General features: G+C 31.0%; 1 long non-coding RNA gene and 1 other non-coding gene across 3 annotated transcripts; one reads left to right on the top strand and one right to left on the bottom strand.

Moving 5' to 3' along the window:
- The first annotated feature begins 6,752 nt into the window (after positions 1–6,752).
- LOC109789739 (uncharacterized) lies at positions 6,753–8,559 on the top strand. Of its 2 annotated transcripts, none has more exons than XR_014431745.1 (2): positions 6,753–7,073; positions 8,042–8,559. It is a non-coding gene; the product is annotated as an uncharacterized LOC109789739 (long non-coding RNA). The 2 variants fall into 2 exon arrangements; XR_014431744.1 differs by having other exon boundaries at positions 6,845–7,073; positions 8,010–8,559.
- On the bottom strand, positions 6,989–7,078 carry TRNAY-GUA (transfer RNA tyrosine (anticodon GUA)). The gene is given in 2 exon segments: positions 6,989–7,024; positions 7,042–7,078. It is a non-coding gene; the product is annotated as a tRNA-Tyr (tRNA).
- Positions 8,560–24,755: the final 16,196 nt, after the last annotated feature.

Genomic DNA, 24,755 nt, shown 5'->3' with positions numbered 1-24,755 from the left:
CAACTAATTTTGAACTGTTGGCAACATAAAAAATCTTTACACTATAGACTATTTTTTTATTATAAGAACAAAACTTTGATGCTTTATCAAGAGCTTATTATCGTAATCTATATGATAAAATCTTGCATTAAATATTAAAAAAATTTATTAAGGTAAAACTTTAATTATAGTAAGAGAACCACACTAACAATACATAATAAATCATATATAAATTTTATCTTTATTATATTACCTTTATTTCTTTATAATAATTGTTTAAAGTTATTATAAAAAAATTATAATAATTTTTTTTATTTTCCATACAATGATTTTAATATTTTTTATTATACACTATTTTTCATTTTCATTTTGTAATAAATGAATATTAGTATAAATTAATAAAAAAAAATTAAGTGAAATATAATAGTATAATTAATAATATAATAATTAATGTTGTCTTGAAATTTGAAAGTGACAAGTAAATAAAAATAAAATTTTATTGAAAATCTGACAAATAAAAAAGAGTGATGGAAGTATAAATTAATAAACTTATCATCTATTTTATAATCAAATCTAAAGATAAAATGCTTTTACCATATATTATTTATTCATTTAAATAACCAAGATGAAACCATGGTATATTAATGAGAAACAAGATATATCGTGTGTAAATTATCTGAAAAGAGAGTGCTAGGCACTAGCCACTATAGCCAGTTTCAGAGAAACTATGCATTTGCTTTCAGATATCATATAGCCAAATCAAGAATGTTCTCATTTGCTTAAAAGGAACCTGATAGAGCAGGACCAGATTTGAGATGCACAAACAACCTTTATTAAGCAATGAATGCTAAATAGTCTGCAATCGAGGGGCATTAGTACAAGCTTCCAGGCATAGATACTATCCTTTTCCAGCTATTAACCATTCCTCTTTGTACAACTTTTTGCATAAGTTCATATGCAGAACTATTGGTCTAGAACTGATGTGTATTACGTTGTACCTTCACTTGGACATAAGTTCGTTCTATCCTCTGAGAACTCTACATGTTGGTACGGGATGCTGTAATAATTAAATTAATCTCAGATGATTTTTAGAAATTATATTAATATGTTCTTTATACGTTGCTCGGTGTATTCATATCAGTATGCTTTTATATCCACTTTGTTATAAAGTGATAATTGTGAAATATGTATTTATATTTTATTTAATTTAAGCGATTATTGATATATTATATTTTTAAATTTTACTTTTAGTAATAAAATATTTAGTCATGAGATAATTTTAATTTTAATTTTAATTTAATTATTTAAATATTAATTTTTTTAATATATTTTTTTATGTTGGTGTCATAGGAAAAAAATAATTTAGAAAATTACAAAATTAAAATGGGAGCTGTTATTTTAGATTACGAAAATTTGCTGAAAACTATCACAAGTTCGTTATGAGTGAGTTAAGACAAGATGCTCTTAGACATATTCACTTGGTCATTTGAAGTGAGTAACTTGAGTGTTTTGAGTGACTGAACTCAACCCAAAAATCAAGCAGAAATCATTATAAAATTAGAGTTTTTAAAAGTCTTTTCAGGAGTTCAAATTGTAATACAATTTTTCTTAGTACAATTTTAGAGAAATTAAAATGGGTTATGTGAGATCAACATTATAATCACTGATTGTTCAAAGATTTATCTGGAGTTGTAATTCTTTGTCATGAGCAACTAAGTTCTCTATAGTTGGAAATTGAGATAACTACTAAAATCATGTAAATTTTTCTTGTTTTTCATTCAATATAAATATTATTTAGTTAATTATTTTTCTTTTGTTCTTGATACTTGTTTGATCACCCAATGCATGATTTTTTATAATTAATTGAGGTTGAATAATTCTTTTGAAACTATAATTTGGAGAAAATACTAATGACATTTATTATTAAGAAATAGGAATAAATTTCATTAGTCAACTTTTAGTTCTCGACCTTAATACGGAATTATTTAACAAAAATTATCAAGGAATTGAAATTTTTCTTAAACAACTTAAAATTTCTCATTTAAGATATTAAAGTTTAAATATATGTATGAGCTATTGAATTAACTATTTTAACTATTTAATTTATGAAAAATTTATAAAATTTTATATAAGAAAAGTTAGTGAGTCAATCTCCAACTACTTTTATTATATATTAATTTTATCAATTTTTTTTAAATTTCCACAATTAAATATTTTTTTTACATAATTTAATTAAATTACTTTTTAATTTATCTATTTAGTATAATAATTATATTAAATAATTATAAATGTAAATCCTTGTGGATGGATAAATTATATTTTTCGCCTCTTTATTATTATGTTAGTTGATATAAATGTTAAATGAGTATCATAAAGTTCCTTTGATTTTACTGTGAAACGTTTAGAACAGTCCTTTATATAAATACAAATTGAGTGTCCCACTATCATGGGTCAACAGGACAATGGATAGAGTTAAAGGCATGCAATTGTACCTTCACTTGGAGTGTTCCACCAATAGACAAGTTTTCATAAATATTTAAGATCGATCCAAGGAGTACTATATAATGCCATAAAATGAGTATATAAGTTGTAATAAACACATCCAAAGACACTCATTTTTTTCCCAGTTGCTTAAACAACCCTAAATATCATGAAAATATCTTATGCTAATCAATATAATAGTTGACTTTTAAGAAAAATTATATATTTTAACCGATAAAAGGAGTTTTTCAGGAGCTGAGAAAAGAATTCTTGAAAGTGATGCAAGTAATATTTTTGGAGAGTTGTTCTTATTTGAGAAATCAACAATAATATTTTTTTATTGTAGACTTGGTAGTAGACAATTCAAATAACAGGAAAAATATTATCATGGATCATAGATTAGAAATTTTTTGGTATAAGAGGTAAGTGTAAAACATACTTGAACATATATGAGAGACTAATAATACAAATGATATACTTTAAAAGAAAATAAGAAAATTAGAAAAATCTCATTTTTAAAATAAACATTTATTTTACTTAACTAATTTGTCATGAACTATCTTACAACTTTTTATTTATAGAAAAAAAATTCATTATCAATATGACTAATTATACATATTATGATAATAATATATACTAAAATATAATTATATTCATGTAACTATAATGACACTTGACAATGAAATGATAAAGTTGTTACACCAATAAACAATATAATAGTAATATTCACCTAACTATTATGTAACTTATCAATTAATAATTTGATCATTTCTTTATCATCACATATATATGTTATTATAGTTTTTTTTTTTGGTTCGGTGGAGTATCTACCGCCGACAGCAGTGACTAATCTCCTCGCTACGTTGGAGGCACTTCAAAAGGTGGGATAGCTGGCCCTAAGATTTAACGCGACTGCATACACAAGGCAGGATTCGAATCCCTGACCTTGCTTAAGCGTGGATCAACCCCTACCGCTGAATCACACGCTTGGGGTTATATGTTATTATAGTTTGGTTATATGTTATTATAGTTTGGTGATGTCTATGTCATTATTATAATCTCACTCCAAGAAGCTAAATTATTTTCTGTTAGACATTTCATCAAACATTTTACTAAATTGGCATGGGTGGGTGGAAAACATCTTGAGTGAAGCATCCAATTCTAACTAGTACGTGGGACAAGAAAATGGACTATGATTAAGGGATAGAAGATTTCAATTTTCTAAAATCTCGAGAATTAGTGGATTACCGCTCAAAGTAAGTACTCCAAAACAAACTAAGAAATCATTGCAGAGCCTAACAAACGAAAAAGTTATTAGATACTTGCTAAACCACTCCATGATAAACCAATTACTTTATGACATATTTAAGTTTTTCCTGACAAAACGGCCACAACCACAAAATTAGATAGAAGCTGGTCCACATGAAAATTAGCCAATGTCAACTTAACCTTCAAACTAGAGATAGTCTTTAAAATCTTGAGGAAAGAATGAATATTCTCAAACGTATCGTAACCCTTGTCTAGAAAGTAAACTTTATATCAACAAATTGTTAAATCACTTTATAAAGAGATTCCTATCCTGGTCACAGTCTTTGAAAACAACCGACGTAGAATATCAACAAGTCCCATTAATCCATATTGGAAGAACATATAATATTTTTAGGGTTAGAGAGTCATAATTTTATTATTTTTATAAAATCATTTTACACATAATTTTATATAGTAATGAAATATTATTTATTTTGTGTCTAAGTCTTTAACAGAGTCGTGGAGATCACAAGACCAGTAAAGCCATGGTCTTAGACCCCAAATATATAAATTTTATATTTTATATATTTTAATAAATTAGTTTTATTAATTTAAATTATTAGATAATAAATTTAGTTATAAAGTGTTGTATTATATATTATTATTTTTTATTAATAAGGTTATATAATCTTAAGATGTGAATAAAAAGTGTTATTATAAATTATTGAAGTGTTATAATTTATTTTATAAAGTTAAAAAATTATTTTGCATCTATTTTAGAGTTTATCTCTCTCTCTGTCTCTCTCTTTTTTAAAAAAAGACCTTGAAATTAGTAGAGTTTAAATTTAATTAATGAAATATATATATATATATATATATATATATATTAATTTATTAATGAAAATGTTAATGATATGATCACTCATTTTACTAAAAATTCTTTCATTTTGTATATACATATTAAATTAATTTACATCTTTAATTAAGAGACAAGTCAAATAATTTCAAAATATAAATTCACATTTAATTTACATTTGAAGTCTAAAAATTGAATTTTTTTTAAACATTTAACAAATAATACAATCTTGACTTATTTTAAAAATATATTAAAAAAATTACTTACAAAAAATTCACATTATACTAAAAGTATTACACTATATTGTTTTTTTTTTTTCCAAATACAAATTGCTTCTAAAATATTATTGACAACTTTAAAAGAAATTAAAACCATCAAATTCTCATTTAAGATTATCCATGTCCAATAATATATTAAATGAAATTATGGTGAAATATCATAAATAATATTAAAATGTGATTTTAATAATAGATTTTAAATTAATAAAAAAAATATATTAAAATAAATTTTAAATATAAATTTTGCCTCAAATCTTATAAATTCTAAACACGATCATGATCCTTAAGATTTTGTTTTTAATTATTATTTAAAAAACCTATCAACCATTAAAATATGTATATACTTTTACACTATTAATTTTTTATTTTATTTTATTGATACGTATAACCTTATTTGTATTCCAATACATAAGTTCCATTTCATAAGATGCATTTGAAATCGTTTCCATTCCCCAAAAGACTTGTTTCAAACGGAATCGTTGCATGGAAATTAAGCCTATAGCATAGATGCGCGCAGAGTGTGTAAACAAGGCAAAACAAGAGTTGTTTTGATTAGAGCTATCCCTATTTCCCTATACCGTATAAAAAAGACCAGCACTACTTAATTTATGGGAGAAACTATGGCCAAAAACTTATTTAAATCCTGTTTGCTTTGGGTGATGATCATACAATTCCTCAAAATTAAGAACGGGTTGAATGTTTAGAGAACAAAAATACGTGGTGCACTTTAATATCGTGTTTGGTTTCTTAGATTCAGGAAAGGAGGAAGGTAATTAAACAGAGAAAATAAGTTTTTACCATATACTTTCATTCAAATTTGGTTTGTTGACAAAAGGAAGACAGACTATACTCTAGGACCCACATCAAAATATATTTCGTCCACTTTTGGGTGAAACTTTTAAAGAAAATATCATATATTTTTATAAAGTCGATTTTTATTTTATTTTAAAGAATATTTATATTATATACATTTTCTTACATTATATATTAAAAAAAATCCTTTTTATATATTAACTTTTTTTTCTTTTGTTTATTTTTATAAAATAATTTTAAAACTTATCTACCTTTTTATATTTCTTTGCTTGCATGAACCAAATATACCTATCCAAATCATTTATCTCAAATGATTTTATTCTTATTCCGGTTTAATAGTAAAGAATAACAGTCTTCATCAGCAACAGCATTTCAGTTAAAAATAAGGTGTGTTTTTTACTTTACATGTTTAAAAATTTGAGTGAGCTAGCTTATTAGGGCTAAACAAATCTTAAGGTTAAAAAAAATTCAAATAAACGACCTCACGTGTTTTTAGAATATGAATTTACTTCAAAAACACTATAAATTAAACAATAAGTTGTGCGTTTTGTTTCTTAATTATTTTATATATGTTAAAAAAACGCTGTTTGGTGCTAGTTTATGAACAAAAAAAAAAAAGTATGCTTGCTTAAGCTAAGTGTATTCAGCACACAAGTTGCAGAAAAGTATTAACAAATAACAAGAACAAGAGCCTGACAAAATGAACGTGACACTATTTTTGGTTGTAGTCTATCAGCGTGTTTGGATTTGCGTTAGAGCAAGCTAACGCACGTATTTGGATGAAAAAACGTGATTCCTTTCTTTGAATAGATGTTTAGTTTTCTCTTCTTTACACAATTTTAAGTGTGAAAATTAATTTTGCCTGAAGCTAATAAAAATAGCTTCTACGTTTCGATGAATTTTTTTCTTAATTATGTCACTCTATTTCTTCTTTTTAGTCGTCTTTAATAATTTATTGATGAATCTTCCATTTTCAATTGTATCTTTCAAGTAGTATTTTTGCTTATCTTTTTTTTCTCAAAAAAAAAAAAATGGAAATTTATGATAAATCAATTCTTAAAACGCAACACCAAACACACACTATAATTTCGAAATAAATTCATTTTTTCAGCCTTCTATTGTCTGTGTATTCACTGCCCCTTTCCATTTGCAGAATTCAGTGCACCATCGTTTTGCAGCCTTTAGCCTGACCTGAACAGTGCTAATTAATGTTTCGATAGTATGCTCTGAATGAAAGAAGTTGGATAAATGGATAGAAAAAAAAAAATACTAAGAAAGAAGAATTCAGTGTTTTGTGAACTGTCAACACCAGAACAAAGGTTTAAATAAAAATTCCGACCTGCCGGATTCGAACCAGCGACCTAAGGATATCAGCATGGAAACCAACTACAGTCCTCCGCTCTACCAACTGAGCTAAGGTCGGCTGTTTGCAAGTCAAAGTTAATTGTTAAATAGATTTTAAAGGTTTAATTTAACACTAAGGAGTAAGGAGGAGCTAGCGTACCTAATAGTGCAAAAATACATGATTTATATTAATAAAATATTTGTATAACATTAAAAATCATTACAAAAGGATGATAAGTATGTATTCATACATATTATTATATTATAAAAATTTGAATATTTTATATTTTAAAATTTATATATAAACACATTTGTTGTAATGTTATACATTTTATTAATTATGGTCAAGCATATTGAAATATATATTGTTGTGTTGATTTGTTGCTTATTTGTTGAGAAATTCTAAAAATTTTAATTTTTTTTAGGAGTTTTAGTCATTTAAAAGTTTTAGAGGTCAAATTTGATTTGCAGGAAAAGGTATATGAGGATTTATTTTAAGACTTGAGCTTCATAAAATCATTCTTAAGAAAACTTAGAGAAATAGTTTAGAGAGGAGCTCTAGGACCTAAGGAGGATCGTTTCTCTCTCGACTTATCGAAATCTCTTCTTTCCTTCACCTTAGAATAAATTGAATGGTGATTGAAGCTCCTTAGCTTAGAATTGGAGTTGTGGTTTTGTTGGGTGATGTTTTCAGTGATAACTCAAAGTTTGTTTCTTTTTTCTTCCTCTCTTCTCTTTGATTTGGAGGTAAAGGAAACTAGAATCATAGTTCTTAATGAATTGTTTGAGTTGTATGTTAGTTGATTTCCATAAAATTATGGCTATATTTGGTGATTTTAAGATTTGAATGTTGAAGTTGGGGTTTTTGTTGTTATGAAGTATGTTGAGATGAATTTGATGATTTATACTTCAAATTTTGGTTGCATGTTGTTATTCTAGTTTGAAATGATTTTGTGTAAGGTGTATGAATGTGTTGTGTTACATTGCATGATGGTTTTGTTGAGTTTCAGGAATAGATTGAGTGAATTTGTGAATCTACCAGGTGCATAATTCATCATCGCAGTGGGAGCAATTTCAAGGTGTCGAGCATGACATAGACAAAAGGCTCTCTATCTCACTTATGTCAGGTGTAGGATCGATAGTATCGGGCATGAGTTTGAGGAGAGCTTTTTGATTTGGTCACACTGGGCATGGGTTGAATGGCATCAAGTGTAGATGCCCTTGGAACTCTCTGACTTAGTGACGTTAGGTCCTATTTGAGTGGTGTCAAGTGTGATCAAGACAACTATCTAGATGAAGCTAAACGCCAATTCAATGATGTTGAACATGGGATTGGCCATACTAGGCATGATTGCCACATGGACTCTCTGCCTCATTCACATCGGACATAAGTAGATTGACATCAAGCGTAGGTGAGCCAAAAGCTTTATACCTCAATGACGTCGGGCGCGGGGAGAATGGCAGCGGGTGCGGGTTGCCTAATTAAAATGTGTTGTTTTGACTAACTGTTGAACATAGTATGAGTAAATAAGAATGCTTTTCGTGTTGTGTATTGTTGAATATGTTCTAAGACCTTAATTGATGCGATATGAGAGTCAGGTCAAGTCATATCGTCTATAAAGCGACTAGAATATAGATGTGATACTCTTCTACACTGAATAAATAAATAAAGAATTTAATAATTTAAAATTAACAAAATTATAAAATAATAATAAATTTTTAAACTTTGACACTTAGTAAAAGGGTTCATAATATTTTTTTTTACAACTTTAATTATTAAACAAAGCAAAACATAGAAAATAGTGTATAAAGCAAAGTCAAGCACTACCATATATTTAAACAAATCTCCAATAAGGAAACAAAACTCTCAGCCATTACATGTGTACAACTCAAACTTGTAACAAGAATCCAATTATAGCTTCATTACCTTAAAGTTGAAAAGAAACGAGAAAGAGGAAAAAGAACGAGCTTCGAGCTTTGGGAAGTTCCGCACAACACCATGACCTTGATTCTCAACTATAAGCTTAATTTGAATTACACCCACAACGATCCTCTATGACTCTGAAAAAGTTGGGAAGAAGAAGAAGATGAAGAAAAAAAAACTTTTATAACTCGAGAACTTCTCTCACTATTAAAATTTTGCTTTACTAATATACCTACTCAAAAAGGTTGTTTGGTGTTAGAAGTTAGAAGTAAAATTTCTTATTATTAATTCTTATTATCAAATATCAGTTAATTATTAAATAAATAATAATATAATATGAGAATTTTGAATATGTCAATAACTTTTATTTAATAATTTATAAAATATCATATCCTATTTATAATATGATAAATAAAAAAATATAAGGAGTTGGAGGTGAAGTAACATAGACAGGGCGAAGAAAAGAACGTGGCTCGTCCTGGCTTCACAAATATCATGATGAGCAAAAGGATGGCCGTAGTGAAATTGACTGGAATGGCTTCACAAATATAACTTTGTTTTGTTGGAGAGAGGGGGAGAGCTAGGGTGCTTAAATACCTGTTTCTCACCATCACAATTCTGGATTCAAACCGTTCTTTTGTTTTTATAACGGATTGCAAAATCAAATTCACTTCAACTTTTCTCTTTTTTTTACTCCGTAGTTGTAACACCGTGACTATGATTTTATTAATTAATTCTATGATATATATATATGATTGATTTTTAAATTATTGTAATGTTATTGTTTTAGAGTTTCGAGTGTTAGTGGACCTTGAGAATTAAGTTATTGTTACTCACATGATTTGTGGTTGCATGATTATAGTTGATTGTGCATTGATCTATGGTGATGTATATTGATGTTTAAAGTTGTTTTATTTGTGAGTTGCATATGAAAGGAAGTTGTTTTATATTGTGAAGTTGTTTTATATTGTTAAGTTATAAGTTGATAGGTGTTTGAAGCTGATTAAGTTGTTGAATTGTATAGACATGTGATGATGAGATGCATGTCTTAGTTGAGATACATAAAAATTAGAAGAGGGTAAAATTGTTTTAAAAATTAAAATATCTCATTATGTGGATATAAGTTGTGGTATTTTGAGGGCTTAGAGTTGAAAACCCTTTAGAGAGTAAGTTGTCTCTTGAATGGACAACTAATTTTCTCCTCTAGGTTTATGTGGAAATATGAGAGCTAGATCGAGTCATACTAATTATAAAACGACTAATTGTTGATTCTTATGGGGCAAGGTCGAGTCATACATGTATAAAGTAACCAATCAGTAAAATATGAAGTTGAAAGATAAAATTCTTAATTGATTGTTGAAAAGGTGTAGTATTTAAATGGTAGTCAACAGGATAATTCCATATGAGACTTAAATATGCTAAGGTTGTAGTATGCTTACACGCAAGTTATTCTATCCTAACTATAGAACTTGACTTTCCTAATTTAAGTAATGAAACCTAATAAATCATTTTAAGTAGTTTACTAGGTACTCTAAGAGGCCTAACATTGTATCTATCTAATCTGGTTAGAATAGGTCAATCATAATGATTTGATAGGATCAAACTACTTTATTGCTCGCTTTTATTAAAAGAGATCTCCATAAGTTGATATATGTAGACACATTAGTTGCTTAAACTTGTTTATGTTTTGATTAAAGTTGTTTATGTTAAAAATGTTATTTATGTTGTAAGTTGTGTTTGAAGAGTGAAAGTTGTAGATGGAGTTGACAAGTTGATGTTGTGTTGTGAATTAACTTGATGTTGCATAAGTTGATTGTGTTGTATAAATTGTAAATTTATTTTGTTATTACTATGTTGATTCTTTCATAAGTTTATCCTTTTTTTTATTGTTGAATTACGAAAATCATATATATATATATATATATATATATATATATATATATATATATATATATATACCTTACATATGGACCTATTGGGCCTCGTATGGATTAGAAGATCTAAGTATATACATACTTTGACAATTTGTGTACTTGTTATTAAATTGTGCTTATGTGGGAAGATCATAACGGTGATCTTGCACTCTGAAAATTAGTTGATGATGTAGAGTGGCTGCCAACGCTGCCTCTTCTTGAGATGCTCCGACAATTTGTACTTGCACCTTGAATCTTCTTGGAAGAGTTGGATCTTTTAATTGGATATTAAAATTTGGAAATATTGTTAAAACAACACTTCCTGCATTTAATGTTGTTAAGACAGATTCGATGACAGCGTGCTCATAGTGATGAAAGGTCGAGTCTATAAGGGAGACTCTTGCAGTAACGGGAAGACCTTTTCTGCCATGTAAGGTTAAGACTAACCTTACTGCTCCAAAATGGAGAGCAACATATCCTTCTCTCTGTCAGAGCTTTATCAGGGATGGATTTATTTCTAAATCCACATATTGTTCTGCAGAGGTTGCCTTCAAAGCACACTGGTCCATTTTAGTAGTTTGAATAAACTCCTTCACTCCAAGTCGAGGAGTTGAAACCAGCTTTCGAACATTCCATGTGAAAGAACTTTTATGGCGTCTAAAAATATTGTAAGGGCTTAAAAATGGTGGTAAAGCACTTTCGATCTGAACATCCTCTTTTTAAGGTTATGCATTAAGTAGATTTATTCCAATTCATCAAAATCAAATATAGTTGAATTACTAATGCTATTTTTTTTAAGACAACCGGAAGTTTGTGTAAAAAAAAAACTATATATCATAAATCAATTATTTACTTACAAAATCCATCTTTAAAAATTAAACGTTTGAAGTTTTGAAATAATAAAGAAAAAAGTACATGCAAAAGGTGTTTGAAATTTTTGTTTGAACGTTAAAGACAAGGAGATAGGAAGGGGCGTGACACCCTTTTTTATTCTTTCATAACTATGATTTTTATTTATTTATTTAATTTTTATTTAATTTTTATTACTTATTTTTTAAAAATATTACAAGATATTCCTTTTTTTTATTTATAAATTAAACAAACTCTAATACCGAAATAATTAAGCATAATGAAAAGTTAAATTTATTAATTTACACATATTCACATGGTTACAAGTAATATATATCATATATATTATAAAGATGATTTACATGATTTATAGGCAGAAAAGTAAAGGAGATAGTTACAATACTCTTAAGAACTATTAGCGTTATCACGTCTAGAAGTGTTATAATTAATAAAAGATCATTATCCTCTAAAAGTAACGATATTATTTTGTGTGTCAACAATTCATTATAGCCCAAGAAATATTGCACAACACACTAAATAAGCCAACATTAGATGATGTCATCTTTTTAATCAATTTTTATTTATATATATATATATATAGCTTGTGATATTATTTTAAAAGAAATCTAAATAAATTTGACAGTATTTTATATAATTATAAGCAAAATTTTGACTCAAATATTTGCAACAAGAATTAATATATTAAAATAAATTAAAGAATACATAAACAATACATAAGATATTTTAAGAATTAAAAATAACTAAATAATAAATTAACATTAACTAAGTAACATAAAATAAACAAATAAAATAGAGTTAGGAATACCCTATTAAATAATTATAGTTATATTTATTTTTTAAAAATCATGATAAATATTTTCTCCTCTACCTTAATAATTTGTGAGAGAATAGAAATAGGAATTAAGAATATCTTAGAATCCTTGAAGACAACTTTAATGTTGAAATGTTCAAAATTTATTATTTTTTTCACTCACAAGAAGTAGCTCTAAATTTTTCTAATTAGATTCTATTACATTCGAAGACCTTATAGATGAATTACTTTATAGTTTGTCTTTAATTTCTAATTATTCTCATTCTATTCATTTATAACTTTTATTTTCTTTCTAACAAGATTCTTTTCTTTCTACCCTATCTGATTAAAATGTACTTTTTATTCCAAATCTTCATGTTTCTATTCCTTTAATGAGACCCTGATTTATCTTCTCCCTATTTATATAATAAATTTAATTGTCTCATTCTCCTTAATTACTTTCATATGCAATATATATAATTCTTTTAAATTTATGAATTTATATAATAAAAATAACAATAAAGTAAAATTAATTAATCTTTAATATTCTAACTAATCATTAAATTATGAAATTTTATGATTTAAACTAATGTTTTATTATTTTACAAAAAGAGTAAAAAATAAACTGTTATTTCTTTATTTAATTTTTTTCCTTATTAACACTAAAATATTTAAATTCAACATTTTTAAGAAATGTTAGAAATCTTTAGGAACAAAAATTATAGTGATGGATATGTGTGTTCAATTTTTTTATTAATTAAAATTGACGGATAATTATAAAAATATTTTATATGTCGATTTGAATTAATAAAATGAAATATTAATTTTTTTTAATTTATAAACTAAATTTATGTATTAAAAACTTATAATTCAATGATTGAATTGTTGAATTTAATGCAAAACATGAATTATTAAGTGAAGTAAATGTAAATAAACTTATTCTTAGAAAACACACGCGCACACACAATAATAAAAATTCAAATTTAATACTTTATTTTGACACTCTACTACTAATTGACTCTATCAATTCAAATTTAAGACTTTATGAACAAGCTATGACTTTGGAAAAAGTGAAAAAGTTGTGACATTTGAAATTTTAGTGTTAGAATTTAAAATTTTGAAATTTATTGACATTTGAAAGAAAGTTGGGGAAAAGTTTCTTAAAAACAAGGATTGAATATGAATTTCACAAAAATATGACCTATATTTATTTTTTGTTTGATAAAGAGGTATAAATTCTTACTATTAGGTTGATCTCTATAATAGTAAAGTGATGTTTCATGATTCGATGACTTGGTGTTGGTGCTTTATGTGGTGATTCATCACTTGCTAACCCAAGCCTAACATTTTGAGGACCTGATGCAAAATTAGGATGTAAAGAATCAAAGGTTTTCCAAGCAAGTGAATCTGCTGGATGCCTTAGTTTTCCATCCTTGGTCCGACCTTCATCATGCCATGTCATTAATTTAGCAGTTTTTGATGACATAAATAGCTTCTTGATCCTTGGTACTAAAGGAAAGTATCTCAAAACTTTGGCTGGAATTAGAGATGAAGCTACCTTACGATGAACTTTTCTTCTAGAATTGTTAACCTTCATTTTTTTATACCTAGAAGAATGACACTTAGGGCATGTATCTTCATTCTCATACTCTTTTCGAAATAAGATACAATCATTAGGACAAGCATGGATTTTTTCATAACTAAAACCTAAGTCCTTAATGATAAACTTGCAATCTTGGAATGTTGATGGCAAGCAAGAGTTTTCGGGGAGCAACTCTCTTAGAAATTGTACAACATATTAAATGACACATTGCTCCAACCATGAAGATTCTTAATATGAAGTAGACGAACAATGATTGATAACTTGGAGAAATTTTTACAACCAGGGTATACTTCTTGGTGGGCATCATTTACCAATTTGCAAAACCTGGTAGTTTCTTTATCAAGCTCTTCATTATCTTCATCTATAATGTCATCAAATTGATTTTCTCCTAAATCTGTCGACATCATAAAGGTCTCCTCTAATAGGTCATCATGCATACTAAATTTCTCACATTCATTATCATATGTTTTTTTTGAAGATCCACTTTCTCCATGAAAAATCCACTTCTTATAATTTCTATCAAATCCATCACAAACTAAATGCTCATGCACTTCCTCTCGATTACCCCATGAACAATTGTTGCAATTCTTGCAAGGACATAAAATTTGATCTCCTTGGGCAACATTTTGAAATGCAAAGTCTAGAAAATTTTTCAATCCATCCAAATACCTACTAGATGATCTAGGTTGTTGTATCCAACTCTTATCCATAATTATTCTCTCATGAAAAAATCAATATACCTAAAAGAAATAAGAAAATTCAATATAGTACAATACAACAATTATTAGAAAATGAAAATTCTTAAAAAATTGAAGATGCATGAATCTAATAAAATGGTGTAAAATTCATCATATGAATAAGATTCATTCAACTTATTACATGGTATAAATGCACAGGAAAAGAAATAAGAAATTGATTATTTCTCTTATGAAAATCACAATGAACTTACCCTTTAAGAGAAATGTACTAGGTGAGAGTCTAGTAGTCAAAAATATGTCATTTTCTAAAATGTACCTGCACAAGAAGTTAATATGAGAGAGTTTCTACAAATTGGCTTTCCACTATGTTGGATTAGTCTTTTTTTTCTATTAGAACACAATGTGGAGTTTCTAAAAAAAAACCTTTATATACATAAATACAAAAGGCATAGAAGCTAACAAGTAAACCGTCTTTATATATACCATAAGGTATCAACACACAAAAGCAATCAAGCTACGAAAATAATAAAAAGAGATCCCTTAGGTTAATAATTTTTTAGTCCAAAAGTAAAAGTGTGACTGTATTAGTGTATGGGATAAAAGATGTATTCATTTATGAGCATATTAACATGCATCGCTTGATTGAAATAATAAATAACTTTCGCTTCCAATTGCAATTCAGCATTCATTAAAAATCCCTATTAAGTTTAACCCAAGAACTGAAAATAAACACTAACTTACCCGAAAATTAAATTGAAGAATGAACACAAGGAATCCTACATATGTTTAGCTACCTAATTCAAAAGTAAAATCCAACCGTCAGGCAATTAAAATGATCACAGACTAGGTGATCCATAGAGTGGGACCATAAGGTTATTTCTCAAATTCAATGCAGCAAAAGGGGAAGCTTGAAATGCAATCTAGCAAACTAAAATTATAAACAATTTTGAACAGACTTTTGTGAAAGGGTGAGTTGATGACTGATAACCATGTCAAAAAAATCTGTTCTATCAATTTACATATCAAAGTAATTTAATTTTAAATCTGTTAGTTCAATGAAACTTCTGTATTTGCCTCAGTAAGATCTATGCAACTTCACTCCAAATCAGACCACACAATTATATAACTAATACACCATATACCCTTCCCAATTTTCAAAATTATAAACAATTTTGTACAGACTTTTGTGAAACCATGTTAGAAAAATCTGTACTATCAATTTACATATCAAAGTAATTTGATTTTAAATCTGTTAGTTCAATGAAACTTCTTTATTTGCCTCAGTAAGATCCATGCACCTTCACTCCACATCAGACCACACAATTATATAACTAATACACCATATACCCTTCCCAATTTTGGAACTAAGTGATGGAAATTGAGCTGTCAATGTAATTAGCAAATGACTAAACCCTGTCAGAGGAAATTGAACTAAGTGATGCTTTGGTGTCTCTTTCTCGGGTTGAGAAGGATCGAAGATTGAATCATAAAAGATTCGATTAAAGCACTCAATCAAAGATTAGATTAATGAAAATGTTGAGAAAAATTAAAAATCGTGAAACTTATTTGAACGCTTCGAAAACTAGGTCACAATGCGAGTGTGTGTGGCTTCCGATCGTGAACAATAAGAGAGCAGAATGAGAGATGAAAAGAAGAATCACAAAAACGGAACGTTGCCATTACTATCGACTAAAAAAAAATCACCAAAATAGAACGTGGCCATAGCTTAGATAAGAGAAACAGGGAAGAGCTCTGTACTTCTTTTCCTTTTTTGGTGCAGAAACGCAACATATAACGTTTTCATCAAGTTTATTCTTTAAGAATAATAAAATAGATTTTAAGTAAAACAAATAATTATTATGTAAAATTAGTAATTAAGTAAATAATAGTAAAGCCTATTATTAAAAATATTTAAAATATTAGATTAATTAATAATATTTAGTGTTAGAAAGTCAAGAAAAAATATATCATGTAAATAAAATAATAACATTTATGATTAAAAATGTTACTAAAGAATATAATTCAAATGAATTGGTAACATTTATTGTTAAAAATGTTACAAAAATATATAATTAAGAGAAATTAGTAACATTTTGTTACATGTTGGCACATAAATGTTACTAAATGTGGTATATGTAGTAGTGTGATTAGGTGGATTGGTGCATGTGACTTCATGGTAGCCATCAGGATTGAACTGGATGAGCACTAGACTCAATCAAGATCAGTATCGAAATTGCACTTGGATCAACATCATGACTCATCGGGTAGGGGTATTCATAATCTAATTTGATTATCTTAAAAGACACTTGAACCAAATTAACAAGATAATTAAGTGCAGATCAATTTTTTTGATTTAATGAATTATGAAATCTGAACTAAATTAAATCAATCTTTTACAACTTAATTTGATTTGTTTTTTTGCAGTTTTTAAAATATTAAAAAATTAACTAAAAATATATAATATTATGCTATTTGCTTAAGAATTATAAAAATAATAAAATTAAAAATATACAAATACTAAAACATTTTAATCATTTAATATATTTAACACTAATTCTTATCATATTATTTTAAAAAACATTTCTTTAATACAACTTTTATTGTCATATTAAATATTTTTTTCTCATACATATAGTTTATCACTTAAAAAAAATATTTTTGTATATTACAAATAATTCATACTTTTTTGTTCTACAATTTTATAAAACACATTTTATGTTATGTGTCAATTTTGTATAGATGAACTATGGATTTGAAAAAAAATATTATAAATATATGTGATTTGATTTGGTTTGAAGTAGTTTCACATTCTAATGCAAAAATTGAACTGAACAACATGGTTATGGTATTTTAAAAATTGAACTAAACCACTAATTTACAATTTTTTTTATCTGTTTTTGGCTTTTAGGATTGGTTTGTGATTTTTCAGTTAGGTTGTTTGGTTTCAAACACCTCTACTACCTGGATATGCACCAAATTGACACCATATTTACACCTTGACCGATTAGAATATTCATCATGATCGATCATGATGAGTGTTGAGATTTCCATTGACATTAACTTTTGTTCTTATTATAAATCATTTTAACTTTGCCAACGGATTCAAACACGACAAGTATACCGACCGTTCAAGTAGTAAATTTAAATCCCATCCACAGGGAGTAGTAGGTAAAATAAGCATTTAATGACTATTTGTGACTAAAGAATAATTCCAATTTTGAATAGATTGTCATGCATTTAGATTATGGCTATTAGAATTTCAAAACTACAATATAAATTGTGTGTTTGTGGAAAGGATAGAAATGATATTGTGATTTTGTAAGATTGTGGGGTCAGATATCACCAAACGTCACATTAATGAATCTTTGTTCTCTTGTTACATTCATTGCTTAGTCAACCCATAAGTTTACTCAAACCTAATCCCTTAGAGCAAGAGCCTAGGTGCAAATAGTGAATATCAATTCCTTGAGTATCCAATACCTACACCCGCATTACAGTTTAGAGTTTAAGACTACTAATGGGTCAAGCTCCATTCCTAGATATATTTCCCACTAGTTATTTGTTTCAGAGCTAGTTCAAAAGACTATTTTCCAATACCCAATGGACTCTATATCAAGCAAAGGAGAATCAATCCAAAGCAACCATTAAGAATAGAAACATACACAACAATGGATGAAACAACATATATATATCATTAATAACGTGAAGATTACATAAGAGTATCGTTGGTTACATCTAACCCCACAAAATAATGGGTAGAATCGCTAAAAACAATGAGGGTAAAACAAAAATAGAGATGGAAAAGAGATGGAAGAACCGAAGGAAAGACCCACACACGAACGGTCCCAAGCACCGGGAATCCCTTCCTCAGCTCCTAGAAGTCGCCCAATGTGTGAATGAGGGAAAAATCCTCGAAGTCTTGATCAAATACGAGCTGGGTGAGTCAGGTTAGGGTTTCCATGCCCGATGCATTATGCTTTGCACCCGGCTCCGGGCCTTCCAGAGAGTTTAGTTACTCTCTGTCTCAAGACACGCCCGACACAATTACTTTTAAGCCGGGCACAATGTCTTCTAGAGAGTTTAGGTTGCTCTCTGTCTCGAGCACGCTCGACACATCTTCTTGTGCCCGATGTAATTCTGAATTGTAGAGAGTGTGACTCTCTATTTTGCTCAAGCAGAACAGCCTGTTCTGCAAGCAGCACGACCCGTTCTACAAGCAGAACGGGCGGTTCTGCTGGCATTTTTATTTTTTTTATTATATTTTTTTTCCTACTTTTTTACGTCGGATGTCGTAATGTCCGACGTAAATTTACGTCGGTTTTGCAGATCCGACATAAAATTTACGTCTCTCGCTTCTACGTCGGTATGTTTTCTGACGTAAAAAGCTGAAAATGTCCAACGTAGTACACCTCTTTTGTACTAGTGCAGGTACTCTTCTCCTGCTCCTTAGCTCTTTTAATTTCCAATCCAATGGATCTTCAACTTTCAACTCTTCACTCAATACCTGCACAAAAAATGAGGTGTATCAGTGTATTGTTAAATGAGATTGGGTTAGCTATATCTGCACAAAAATTGAATCAAAAAGAGAACAATTATCTTGCAAGAGTGCATGGGATGAGTGAAATTGTTCAATAAGTCCTATCTAAAAAGAAGTATAATTGAGACTTAACAATGAGCATCAGATTAGTCAAGAGGTCCTTTTTAAGGGTAGAATATCAATTTCACGAAAATGTGACCGATATTTTTTTTTTGTTTGATAAGGAAGTATAACTCATTTCCACTAGATGGACTCAATAGAAATGATCTATTTCAGTGAGCCCATTTGACTATCAATAAAAAAGGAATATGGGCTAAATGAGTGAAAATCAAATCAGCCCATTAAAGGATAATGAGAACCTTAATAGGTTAAATATAAGACATTGTTATGGTCCTTAAAGGTACTGGCAGAGAGAATGAATAGAAAAAGATGCACAGAAAGAAAGGTACAGAATATCATAGAGAAAAGTGAATAATACTTGGCAATTGTCTGCCTTTTCATTAACAAGAATGCTATATATCATGCATTCCATTGGCCCAACGGCCTTACACAAGGAAAAAGACAAAAGGAAAATAACAATAAAGATTCCCTTGCTGCCAATCATTTCCCCTTAACGGTTTTCCCCTTCTCACGTGCAGTGGGACGTGTCACAACAAAATCTGCTAGGTGCTGTGGTAGGCGAATATTCCTAGCTGGCCTTCCCTCTTGCATTGATGTGGTATCAGTTGGGCCTTGCAGAGTAACCACATCTTCAGCCCTTTTGGTATCAGTAAGAAGGATTGGGCCATCAATCCTTACATCTCCTCCCGGTTCAAGCAGCACCTTGTCCTCAAGGTGAAATTGGGCTTTGAGACTTGACCAAGGTTCCCATGTAGCTTCCTCAAGGGGGATGCCTTGCCACTGGACCAGAACCAGAATACGGGAATCATCAGAAGAGTCCCATTTCCAATCAACAATTGCAGCTGGTTCCAAAACCGGTTCATGATAAAAAATATCAGGTGGAAGGGGTAGAGGAGAGGAAGGAAGAGGTCCCTTGTGAGGACGGAGCAAACTCATGTGGAACACGTTGTGAGTTTTGGTTGTTGCTGGTAATTCCAGTTCATAAGCGACATCACCAACCCTGCTAGAGACTTTGAAGGGTCCAAAAAATCGTTTTTGGAGTTTACCAGATGTCGAACCAGTAACCGAAACATGGCGTCGTGGTCTGAGACGCACGTAAACCCAGTCCCCAATGTCAAAGTGGAGGTCACGGCGTGAATTATCTGCCCAAAGCTTCATGGCTGTCTGTGCTTTGGAAAGATTGGAATGCAGTTTCCTTAATATCTCTTCACGAGAAGAGAGCTCGTATTGGACAACAGCATTGCTGGTGTTCTCAGTGAGGAAACTTGGAATGCTAGGAGGAGGGAAACCATACATGATTTGGAAGGGAGTAAAACCAGTGGAAGAGTTGAGGGAGGTGTTGAAGCTCCACTCAGCCCATGGCAAGAACTTACCCCATTCGGATGGTTTGTGGTGGACGAAACATCGCAAGTACTGCTGAAGAACCTTGTTTGCGACTTCGGTTTGGCCGTCCGTTTGAGGATGGTACGCCGTTTACATGCAGAGCTTAGTACCACTCAATCTGAATAATTCTCTCCAAAAGTTACTGAGAAAGATCGAGTCTCTGTCAGAAATGAGGCTCTTGGACAGACCATGATGTTTACACACCAAGTTAACAAAGAGTTCAGCAACACTCACTGCAGTAAATGAGCGGGGAAGCATGCCGAAATGCGCACCTTTTGAAAAACGATCCACCACAACAAGGATGGTGGTAAACCCCTTGTAAGGGGGAAGTCCCACAATAAAATCAAGTGAAAGGTCCTCCCAACAACGAGAAGGAGGTGGAATTGGATGTAGTAGTCCCAGAGTGCGTTGGGTAGGAATTTTAGTCTGTTGGCAAACAGAGCAGCATGCTACATAATTCTAGACATCCTTGCGTATTGTCTTCCAAAAGAAACTGGCCTGAAGCCTGCCAAGGGTGCGTGCGACACCTGTATGACCCGCAATTGGAGATGAGTGAAATTCATGGAGTAACAAAGGAATAAAGGGGCATGAAGATGGTAGCCAAAGCCGTTCCTTAAAGATGATAAAATCTGAATGAATCGAGTAATCTGGGTAATCAGATGGGGAAGCAATTATCTGTGTCATCAGATCCTGGTATTCCTCATTAGAAGCAAGGGACAGTTTAAGAGCGTCCATAAAATCCAAATGAGGAATGGAAAGAACAAGGAATGAGCACTCATCTGTGGCCATGCGGGAGAGAGAATCAGCAGCTGTGTTCAATTTCCCCGGCTTATACTGAATTTCAAAATCATATCCAAGCAACTTGAAAAGGTATTTTTGCTGTTCAGGGGTTAACACTGTTTGATGCATGAGTTCCTTGATTGATTTCTGATCCGTCTGAATAATGAAGTGATGGCTCAACAAATATTGACGCCACTTTTGAATGGCGGAGGTGATGGCACAGAGCTCACGAATGTAAGTGGAGGAATTACGCAATTTGGGGCAGAATTGCTTGCTAAAGTAAGCAATGGGGTGGCCATTCTGAGACAAGACAACACCCATTCCTGCACCGGATGCATCAATTTGGACAACAAAAGTGCAATTAAATTGTGGAATGGCCAGGACAGGGCCTTGCAGCAAAACATCTTTGAGATTTTGGGAAGCTAGCTGAGCTTTCTCATTCCAACAGAAGGCATCCTTCTTAAGAAGGTCTGTAAGTGGTGCTGCAATAGAAGAGTACCCCTTTATGAACTTTCTATAAAACCCGGTGAGTCCGAGAAAACCACGAAGAGATTTAACAGAGTTTGGAACTGGCCAATGACGAACAACATCTAATTTCTCGGGGTCAGGTTGCACTTTCTGATAGGAAACAATATGGCCCAAGTATTGTATAGAGTTCTTGCCAATGAGACACTTGCTGCCCTTCAATTTAAAATGGTTTGAGAGCAGTAAGTCAAACGCAATAGTGAGGTGCGTGATATGTGAATCCAATGTGGGGCTGTACACCAATATATCATCAAAGAAGACGATGATGAATTTACGTAAGAATGGGCGGAACAATTCATTCATCGTTGCCTGAAATGTGCAGGGTGCGTTGCACAGTCCAAAGGGCATTACACGGAATTCAAAATGACCATTGTGTGTGCGAAACGCGGTCTTGTGGGAGTCAACAGGGAGCATCAAAATTTGATGAAAACCTGAAAGAAGGTCCAATTTGGAAAACCAAGTAGCAGTACCAAGTTCATCAAGGAGTTCATCAACTGTAGGGATAGGAAACTTATCCTTGATGGTAATGGAGTTGAGAGCCCTATAGTCAACACAGAAACGCCAGGTTCCATCTTTCTTTTTAACGAGAAGAACAGGGGAGGAAAAAGGGCTCTGGCTAGGGGTAATGAATCCATATTCAAGCATTTTTTGAACTTGAAGCTCGATCTCTTGTTTTTGATAGTGGGGGTATCAGTATGGTCTGATGGAGACAGGGGTAGAATTTGGGTGGAGTTTGATAGCATGATCTGTGGGTCTGGAAGGGGGAAGAGCGATGGGAGTGGAAAAAAGGGAAGAAAACTTAGAGATTAAGTTTTGTAGGGATTGCTCAGTGGAAGAAGGGATAGTAGTAGTATGGTTAGGATCAGTAGTAGGTGTGTGGGAAAGGGAAGGCTCGAGGGTTAATTGGAATAAAGCCTCTAACCTATGTGTATCTTGAAGTTTCTGGAGTTGTTGGGCCGAAATAGGAGATGGAACCGGGCCTTGGTCTCCCTGCAATTCAACTAAGGAATTTTCCCACATAAACCTCATGAAAGGACCATTAGTCCATTACAAATGGGCTCACCATAGATAACCAATGAACTCCCAAAACCACATCAGTACCAGATAATTGCAATGGATATAAATCAACAGGGAATTGATGCTGGGCCAAGGAAAGAGATACCTGAGGACAAAAAGTGGAGCATGGCAAAAAATCACCATTGCCAACCATGACCTTAAGTGGGCTTGCAGTCGGTTCCATTGCCAGTTGATTGGAGCCGTATCCGGTCAAATAAATACAATTAAATGTAGTACTAGGAAGTGACTCCTAGGTCGTCTCCCAAGGACCGTCGTTTACTGTTAAAGGCTTAAACACACAGTAGGGGGGTTTACTTTCAAGTTTTCAGTTCGTAACACAATAAAACGAAATAAAACAGCAAGTAAAAATGGATTGGCTCCTTGTTCGGATTGTAACTCTTTTATCCCTGGTTCTCAAACATTACTCTATTAACCACTTAATCCTTGTTCCATCCGAGTTAACCAACTAAGCGAAGATTAACTCAAGATTTCCCTACACGAATTAAGCAAACGTATACAACATCAACCTCTTCACAGATTAAGGAACTGTGGCTTGGAGCACAACCCATTAAGCATGGACAGAGAGGTTAAATGGAGAAGAACAAGCAGAACAGAGACATACAAACATACCCAACCTCAAAGAGAGATTACAATCCACAACAAGAACCCAACCCAGGGGTTTTTAGCCTTCCATATTAAAATGAAAACAGAAAACGAAAATGCAAGGCAGAGAAGGAAACGAAAATGACAATCTGTATTTCAAATGTAAAGGTTTAGTTCAGATACAAAATGCATATAAGAGGAGAAGAAGAGAGTAAAACGAAAATGGCAGCTAAAGAGAGAAAAACGTAAATGAAAGCAACAGGGAATCAGAAACATCAAAACACTGTAGTTGCATGAAGGAAAAACGTCCAGAAAACTCAAAAGAGGCAGCCCCAACGTGGTCACATCAAGTCTGGAGGTTGGTGGCTGCCCTAGGACCCTAAAATAAACCTAAAAGAGTCAACATGGGCCCTAGGTTAGGTCTGACCCGAAAATTACAAATAAAACAGAATAATAAAAAAAAATGAAATTAAATGCTGAGGTGGAAAAATGACATGGCAGATGATGTGGCAGCTCCACTTGAAATCCAGAAATTAATTCCAAGCCTAGCTAATTACTAAACTACCCTGAAAATAAAATTTTGGAATAATTAGATTTTGAAAACTCAAATTAGTTAAAATATGAATTACCGGTCCAATTAAAGCCCAAATAGAAAACAGGGGATATAATCAACAGTTAAGCGCAAATTAGAGATTAAAATAAGTACAGAAAGGTAAGAAAATAGGGGAAAATAATGACTCATCACCAGTTGAAGAAAATGAGTCACTCTGGTCTGGATAAAGTTGTGGGTTGCTCCACTATCCACCAAGATCTGAACCTTATACCCCTTAATTGCCCCTGTAATCCGGAAGGTGCGAGGTGTCCACTGACCCGAAAAAGCGTGGAGACTAATGAGGCCAGCCTCGGGTTCCGAGGGTTCTACCGAATCATCAGCAAACAGTGGAGGTTCTGAAA

Source organism: Cajanus cajan, chromosome 2 (assembly GCF_000230855.2).
Source record: "Cajanus cajan strain Asha chromosome 2, NIPB_CcT2T_4, whole genome shotgun sequence".
NCBI lineage: Eukaryota > Viridiplantae > Streptophyta > Magnoliopsida > Fabales > Fabaceae > Cajanus > Cajanus cajan.
The sequence above is the reverse complement of the archived record's forward strand: the minus strand, read 5'-3'. Positions and strand labels throughout refer to the sequence as shown.